We start from the raw sequence: 9234 nt of genomic DNA, 5'->3' as shown, positions 1-9234 counted from the left end.
GGCTAAATGTAGCGTCCTAAAATTGCGACACTTACAATTTCGACTGCATTTCGGTCTTCACGATGGCGACGCAACACGCAACCTGAATGGAGACCCCGAAACTTGCTCACGACACCAAAAACTGCATTTTTCAAGTACCCTGGCCTGAACCTCCTTGCACCCTGCTGTCCCGGGAGGTGGGACCAGAGCGCCCAGTGCCCTGGTCCCTCAGGACCAGGGCGCCCAGCGCCCTGGTCCCCAGGACCATGGCGCCCAGCACTTGCTTTACATTATTAGTACTTGTTTTACATTACAGTCATTTACATTTACAGCACTTGCTCATTTCTTGGTTAATTCCAAAACCGGGGTTTGACCTAAAGGAAAACCCCTAATCCCTAACCCCCCAATCGTCTTCTCTTTTCTGTGTGTAGGTTGCAGGTACGCGGCTGAAATTGAAGATCTAGAATCCTTGTACAGAGACGAACAGATCCCCTTTCGTTTCGCGGATTTTTCAGAGGACCATGGCGCCGGGCGCCATCGTCCTGACAACTTTTGCTCAAATTTGCAGGACAGCGCCGTATCGACATTTTACTGCTAATTCCAGGTCCGCAACTTCATACTATATCCCTAACTCAGCTTATAAAGCGAATCTTTGTCACTTTCTATGCATTCCTAGCTTAATTCCTTTATCAATATTCTTTACAAAAGAGGGTAGCCTTGCTGTGTTGACCCTTGAAATTCATTTAGCATCCAATCTTGCATTATGTGGGATTGGATCTTATGAGTTTCAACCCCTCTTTTGAATGTAAAGTCTCTCCCCTAAGTGAAAACCATCGAATCCTAGCGAACCTCCCTTCTCTCTCCTCGGAGTTGGAAGAGGGGAGAACAACTAGGGTTCGATTGCGATTTTCCGCTTTACACAAAGGCATACAATAGAATGAGTACTTTTAAAAATCTTGTTGTGAGCTTAAGCTCTTAGGATTTATCTTGGACTCAATTGTGACCTACTATCACTACCTATGTGACCATAATAGGACTCAGAATTCCTTTTGGATTGAGGTTGAGTATCATTTGCTTTGTATCTAGAATCTGAAAGTTAATAATATTTTGTGTTCAGTTCTTACTAAAAAAAATTTAAAAAAAATTAAAAAGTTGTTGTTGTGTAACTATGATTTGCTTTGCTTGGAGTTTGTTGGTTTTATCTGATCTAGCCCAGCTATTGGGTCAAAAAATATTATTTATTTTTGAGTCCTTTTCTCATCTCAAATATATTGTAACTATGCCAACATGGTTAAGATGGGTTCTTATGCGGAGGCCATAGTTCTTATTTATTTTTTGTAGATGAGCCCATTAAGTGTTTGCAAATGTAAGACATGACTAAACAAAATATTTTGTATAGAATGGTAAAAGATAGAAATAATTTGTAATAGATTTCATAGATAGTTCTCATAAGGTGAATGAAATTCATTGTTAAGCACTTGGAATTATAGGTGTAATACATTGCCTAGATAGTGAATAAAATTCACAGGTAATTGGAACTTGAAAGCTCAAGTCACTAGAAATCTCATACATAGAAGATGTAATTTTGCAGCAAATGTCTAAATATAACACAAAATATTCAACCTTTATCAATAAATTAACTTGAAAGGTACTATTTAAAGAATTTATAATTTGATAAATATTAATATTGTTTATGCACTGCAATCTCCATGCTTCTTATTTGCAAACATTTATTGGCTCACTGTCACATGAAAAAACATGCAACTACTAGTTATATATATATATATATATATATATATATATATATATATATTAAATGGTTGTTATGGGGTTTCTTGATTTTAAGGTGTATAGTTTTTACAGATTATTTATGTACTAGCAGTTGCAGGGGGAGTGCCTGCAACAGGAGGTCGATAGGTCTGATTGTAAAGGCAATATGTTAGTAGATGTATTAGAGTTGTAATATTGAGAGGTATACTGATTTACATTCATGCCATAGAAGTATTGTATAACTGAATAACAAAATTCTATTAAAGTTAAACAGATAATTGTACAGTAAGAAAAATTTGGTGTACATAACCCAACCAATGGTTGTTCCCAAAGTTGAAAATTTTCCACCCACCATCCCCCATGTTGGTGTATGCAGCATGATGTACTTGAAGAAAATGTTATGAATATTTGATTTACATTTTTTTTTGTAGGCTATATTATTCCCAACCAAATGTTTTTGTTGGACCTAGAGTATTGTTGTTATCCACCCTCCATCCGCCATGCTGGTAAGAGCAACATGTTATATAGCCTTTTGTTGAATTTCATGTGATATATATGATGAAACACCCGCATCATTGTTTCATTTATATAAGTTAGATTTGGATAACATGTAAGATTGGTGAAGTTAAATACTTTTAAAATCTTAAAATTTTGAAATACAGTAATTTTTAGTAATATAATACCTCACAGATGTGAAATGGCAGAATTGGAATCTCACCTATCATTCATGTTAGTATTTGTTTGTTGTGAGAGAGCTTTTCTGTAGAGAAATTTTTGAAATCAATAATTAAATTTGGTTTAAGAAGTGAAAGCAAGTTAATTTTTCTAAGTGGTTATGATACAGTTATCTACCTAATAGTATTTTGTATTCTGAAAAGATTTACATACCTTGATAGTAATGAGTTTGGTGTATTGGCTGTTGTTCTTTATGGAAAGTTGAATTCTTGAGTGAAGAGAACTTGAAAGTGTGAAGGGGTGTTAAAGAGAGAAGGTATTTAATGTTGAATAGAATAATAGTTACCAATTGAAAACCTTCACAAACCATAATACGTGTAAAAGTGAACATGTCCAGAGATAGTTGAACAACCTAAACAAAGTAAGAAGCCTGCAAGCACAGGTTGGAAAATCTTAAGGTTGTTGTAAATAATATGTATTTTTGCATTATTAGATGATATTAAATATATTGAACAAGTGAGTAAGGTTTACACACCGTGAAAGTAATGACCTTGCTGCATTCGATGCTATGCTGCATTCGATGCTATTCTTTACTGAAAGCTCAATTATTCAATCAAAAGAACTTGAAGGTGTAAAAGAATGTTAATGAGAAAAGGTAGATAATGATAAATAGTATAATACTTACCAATTGTAAAGAGAGATACAATGAACAAATACCATCAGAAACCATTATACGTGTAAAAGTGAACAGGTGCCTTGCAGATTGAAAGTGGTCAAATCTACAAACAGTTAAAGAACATAAACAAAGCAAGAAGCCTGGAAGTACACCACATAAAATCTAAAGAGTGTTGCAAATAATATGTATTAGAACATTAGTACTGGATATTAAATGTATTGAACAAGTGGGTAAGGTTTACATACCTTAAAATGAATGAGCTTGGTGTATTGGATGTTCTTCTTTATCGAAAGCTAACCTTCACTAGCCATAATACCTGTGAAAGGGAAGAGGTGTCTTGCAGACTGAAAGTGGTCACGTCCACAAACAGTTAAAAAACATAAACAAAATAAGAACCCTATATTAGAACATCATTAGTGGATATTAAATGCATTGAACAAGTGGCTAATATTTGTAATTGTTATATTCATATATTTTACAACTTTCTTTGTTGGGTTGCATTTGGAACCTGTGATAAATAACAATTTATGAGAAAGTAATTTTGACAAATAGGAGGGGAAAAAATTGTTGAAAGCAACAAATAGTTGAACAGGAAGTGGGTGTTAGATGTGTACCTTTTGTTGCAAAGTTGGGACATGTAAAAGGGCTCTTCAATTTCATAGACGTTAGTTGTGTTGTTGATCCTGAAAAGTACAAATATTGTTTTGGGTTGATACATTGAATAGAAGATATACAATACGTGAAAACATAATGAAGATGTGATGTGCATACTTGATTGTGTTTGTTCTGTAGGTATGTTTCTTCTGTTTTGTGCGAAAGCTCCAACAAAGTAGCTTCCTTGGTCTTTCGTAGAATTGTTGATGTTGCACCTTTCAATCGTGAGTACCTTTGGTAGGTGAAGGCTGGTTGTATACGTAGGTGTTCAATTGCTTTTATTCTTGAAAGTGTTGTGAATGTTAGGCCTTGTTTCTCTATTTTGCCGATGTCAACTATGGAAAAGTCTAATGTTAGCCCCTATGATTTGTGAATAGTAATGCCCCATGCCATTGCTAGTGGAATTTGTGTGTGGTTTCCTCTAGTAATTGGTGGAATAGGCACATGTTTTTCATTTTGTGGATCCCATGAAGGCCTAGTATAATGTTTGAAAATAATGACCACATATTTTGGCAAATCAGGTGGTTTGGAAGCTGCATCATAGACAATTTGTTTGATTTGACCCAAAGCACCATTTACAAGGCCAGCTTCTATCCATAAATTTACAATAAGCATAATTTCCTGGTCTATAGAAAGAAGAATTTCAAATGGTAGTTGTTCTTCTTGGTGTGCCTGCTTATCTCTTTGATGGGCAATGATTGATGTTGAACATGCAATGGGTGAGTGCAATTATGTTGACATTTTTATGTTGTGTGCACTTGAAGCTGCATTTGTTGCAAACAAATGCTTCTGTTGGCTGAAGTCGTTATTCTGATCAAGTGTCAAAGCATGGGTTGACCGCAATTGGAGGGATTCCCAGTCTGTTTGTAATGGTGTTGTGTTGTGGCTATTAAGCAACATTTCACGGAAACTTATCTGTGAAGAACTTGTGCCTTGTTGACGAAATGGAATATCCAAGGTCACAACAGTATTAAATGTGTGCCATAGAGCCAGTGTCGTTGAGTGAGATGTGTATAATGGCCTATCCATAACTGGGGGAAGTTGTGCAAGATCACCAATCAGAATGACTAAGATAGCTGCAAATGATTCATGTTGTCTACTGGGAAAAGTTTCTCGCAATCTTTTATCAATATTAATGACTAATTAAGGGCCAAGAAAGCTCATTTCATCTATTAAAATGTAACATAAATGTTTGCATTTCTCTTGAAACATTAATAGGGAATGGTCTGTTAAGGGTTTGTATTCTTGAATGGGTATACAGAGGGTAGCATGGATTGTGGTTGCTTGGATATTATATGCGAAAACACCTGTTGGTGCTAGTACAAGAAAAGGGTATTGTGCATGTTTTGAATTTGAATTTAACTGTTTGCGTATGTAGTCAATAAGAAATGATTTTCCAGTGCCTGTTGTGCCTTGAATGATTAATCGTAATGGTGAAGAATGCAAGTTCTGTTCAGCATGAGTTTTAATGATATCAAGTGCAATAATTTGGTTTCTTGCAAGCTCATAGTTAGTAGGTGCATTTAAATGCGGGTTGGCAAGGTTGTGGGGTGCTTGGCTTTTCTTTGTTAAAATAAATTGAGATGCTTTTGAATGGAGTGCTTCATTAGGTATAGAAGCAATCCAATCAAAGTGTAGATCAAAATCACGTCTGCCAAGCATTTGAAGAGCAACAATGTCAAAGTTGTTTGATGCTCCCATTTATGATAAGAACTCCCATTCGTACAAATCTTCATGAGTAGATTGTTGAATGTCTTCTGGTTGTAGCTCTTCACCATTTTCTGTTGTAATGTGTTCTTCAAAACCATTTACATGCCAGCAGATGTAATTTGTACTTTGAAGATGTTTCCAATTTATTATAATTTCTTCAGCTGAGTTCCCTATATGTAGAGGAATGATTCGAAATGGTTTGTAAAGAAGCAATTCACTCAAACAGAAACTTTCAAAACTACTATCCTCTTCTAAAGGTAAAGATTTGTGTTGTGGGTAGACATTTACAATTGCTGGTAGCTTTCTTTTCATCCATTTACATGATTTACGCTGGTCAAAGTATGTATATAGCTAGGCTGAACGAAGCAGAGTCAGGTTTGCAAATTCTGATGGTCGTTTCATGTAGTTTGAGATGTAAGATATTGAGGTTTGAGATCCTTCATCACAATTAGATATGCGTTGGAAGATTCTTTTGCCAACATTGAGTGTTACAAATTGGCATGTGCAAGATATCAATGGGAGTTTAAGCAACATGTGACAAGTTTCTTGTGCGCTAATGTCCCTATCAGCAACAATTCCCATCAGCAGTCTTTGGTATGCTAAGAGAATTGTATCGTCTGAATTTGTTGATTCAACTATGCATTTCATGATATCAATATAAATTTTTGACTTATGTTTAGTTTTGATGCGTACTTTGAGATATATTGTAGAACTGCTTTTTTGGAGCAGACAGGTTGACAGTCAACATTAGGCCTCCATATGGCGAGCATTGTTGGGTTGTGTACATTTAGACGATTGTCATTCCTTGCTAGTTTGTATGATGGGTTATTGTTGTGGTCTAATATCAATGAGGATTCATGTTGTTCAGGCCAAGGAGCTTTGTATCGACATTAAAGGGTTGAGTTTTTTTTCCTCAAGCAGGTATACTCTGAACACTTTGTATGCCGTTCAACAACATTGACCAACTCAGTATAATCAGTGCAAGGATCAGACCTAGATATGATCTTTGTATCTGCAAGACATGGATCTAAAATTGCGGGCATATATTGCCTGTTCAAGCAAGCTTCTTCAAGACGTGGATTCCATGTTGTGATGTACTGGTCAAAGAAGTGTTTAACTGATTGGATACTTGCATGATCTGACCAATCAAGGTTATCAACATTTGGTGCTTCTAGTAACCAAAGAAAGCCATGTATATGTGCAGATCCTCGATGTTTCCATTCATATTTGTACCAGTGGTCAATGGTTTTCAGTTCTTTGACAATGACTTCATCACGAAAGATTTGAAATCTTAAGTGCAAGTATAAAGTTGTAATGTGTGGATTATTGACTAAATTTTCAATAAATTGTCTTCTGTTGTTGGGTACAGTAGTTGACTTTGTTTTTTACAACAACTTATGCAAGTCTGGCCATTTTGTATCAGCTGAGCTTAAGGTAAAGAATAGTGTAGGTACACCTAACTGTTCTATCATTGATGTAAGGTCACTCCGAGATTTGCTCCAAAATGCTCGTGTACCATGCAACGAGGCTGCATATCGCATGATATGATTTGGTAATTCACTTGAGGGTGTATTTTGTAAGTATTCTTTAGGCCGTGAAGATTGCGTGGAAGACTATCTTCTAGATTAGTCTTAATGAACACAACAATTGATTGTTGGGATCGATGTCTCATCATAAGATTGTAGATATAATATATAAAGAAAACATGTTGCCCAAATCTTTGATCATAATATTTGATCAGGTGGAAAGCATATTCATGTAAATGTACATGTCTTATTCTTTGTTGTAGTGGTAAAGCCATTCCAGAAGGGAAAAGTGTTGGGAATGCCATGGAAAGGAGGCCCTCTATATTGTACTCATTGATAGGCGATGTACTGATTTGTGCCCAAGGAACAACGGTGTTGTTGCTATTATCTAGATGGAGGATTTTTTTTATGGCATCAAGTTTAGGTATTGATGATGGTAGTTGTGGGATAAATGAGGAAGTATTCTCCCCTATTTGTTCTTCATTGTTAATATTTGGCAGACTAGAAGTATCTTGAACGCCATCTTCTTGTAGTGAATGCACTGAATGCAGTAGCTCTGTAATGTCAGTGGTTTGTTCTGGCAATAGATGCACTGCATCTAGATCAATGACTAAATCCTTGTAGTATTGATCATGTTTCATTTTGTAAGCCAATGCATTCATGATGTGAAATCTATTCACGTAACAGTCATAAGTTAATCCTTGCAAATTGGTTCTATGGACAATAAGAATTTCTAATTGCTTAATATGACGAGGTAATGTTATTGCAATTTCAGAAATATCTTGTGGGAAGTTTATTGTATGGCCAAAATATTTATATTGGCCTCCCCTTGCATGCGTTACTTGTAAAACATGGGCAATTCTTGATATGAGCATTTCTTCTACTTGAGAGAGAGACTTTAAAACAGAAGGTTGCTCACCTGGGTCCATATTGTTTGATAATGAGAAACAGTGGAGGCCTTTTTCACCATAACATCTCATGCACATAAGTATGTGATTGACTTTTTTAATAGTCATGCCCACATACATTTCTTTACAAACAGAACATGGATCTATGACCTCCAACATATCAATCCTTTTGCGGAAATTAGACAATGTATTTTGAAATGAAGGAGTCTTTAGAGCAAGTTTAGGAGCAGTAGAATATGTTTGATTGACATTAATTTTCTCAAGATCATTGTTTTCTATTTGTAATAACTTTCCTGAGTTATTGCCAGGTCTGTGTAGTGCATGACGTCTCAATTGTCGTTTCTTGGAGATATTGGCTCTGTTATTTTCATAGTAAGTTCTATTGGTCTGGCTTCTCTTCAATTTGATAGCATCAATTTCTTGAGTGCAAGGCTGGATAGATATGTAATATTTCAAATAGAGTAGAGGTATGTCAGAATTTTCATAATTGACGATAGTTAACTTTGAAGTATTTATTAAGAATGTATGAGAATTGAAAATTGCTTCATCTATGGTTATGTGATTTTAGAGGATTTGTTCTGTATGTAAAGTGGTTTTGTGATGTTTATTTGTATGTGTGGTGACTTGTTTTGTTGTTTTGTTTCTCTCATTTACTCAACTTATATGTACACATATTTATATGCATGTAAATGACTTTACTTGAAATGTATGGGTTTTGCAAAGTCATAAATTGACTTTGTAGTGTTCTTCTGCGTACACTTGTTGTTGTTAGTAACTTGGTTTTTCAAAAGCATCATTGTAATATAGGTATGCATAGATATAGTAATTTTTGATACATACAGATGTATGTATACATATACAAATGTATATATAAATATGAATTAAATATTCGAAGTGTTGTATACAAACATATGCACATATATAACTACACATGTATATATCAAAAAAACTAAGACTATGAATATATATATATATATATATATATATATATATATATATATATATATATATATATATATATATGAGTGTATATATGTATAATTCTTTGTTGTTGTTAGTTGCTTGTTGTTTTTAAAAGCATGATTCTAATATAGGTATGCACAAATATAGTAATTTCTGATACATACAAATGTATGTATACATATACACATGTATCATTTAAAAATTCAAAGTTCTGTATATGAACATATGCACATATATAACTACACATGTATATATCAAAAAGACTATAACTATGAATACTTATATATAGATATGTACATATATAAGTATACTTGTATATCTACATAATTCTATAACTATGAATAATTATGGTGTTGTATAGTTATACAAAATA

This window comes from Cryptomeria japonica, chromosome 7, assembly GCF_030272615.1.
Source record: "Cryptomeria japonica chromosome 7, Sugi_1.0, whole genome shotgun sequence".
NCBI classification, from domain to species: domain Eukaryota; kingdom Viridiplantae; phylum Streptophyta; class Pinopsida; order Cupressales; family Cupressaceae; genus Cryptomeria; species Cryptomeria japonica.
The sequence above is the reverse complement of the archived record's forward strand: the minus strand, read 5'-3'. Positions refer to the sequence as shown.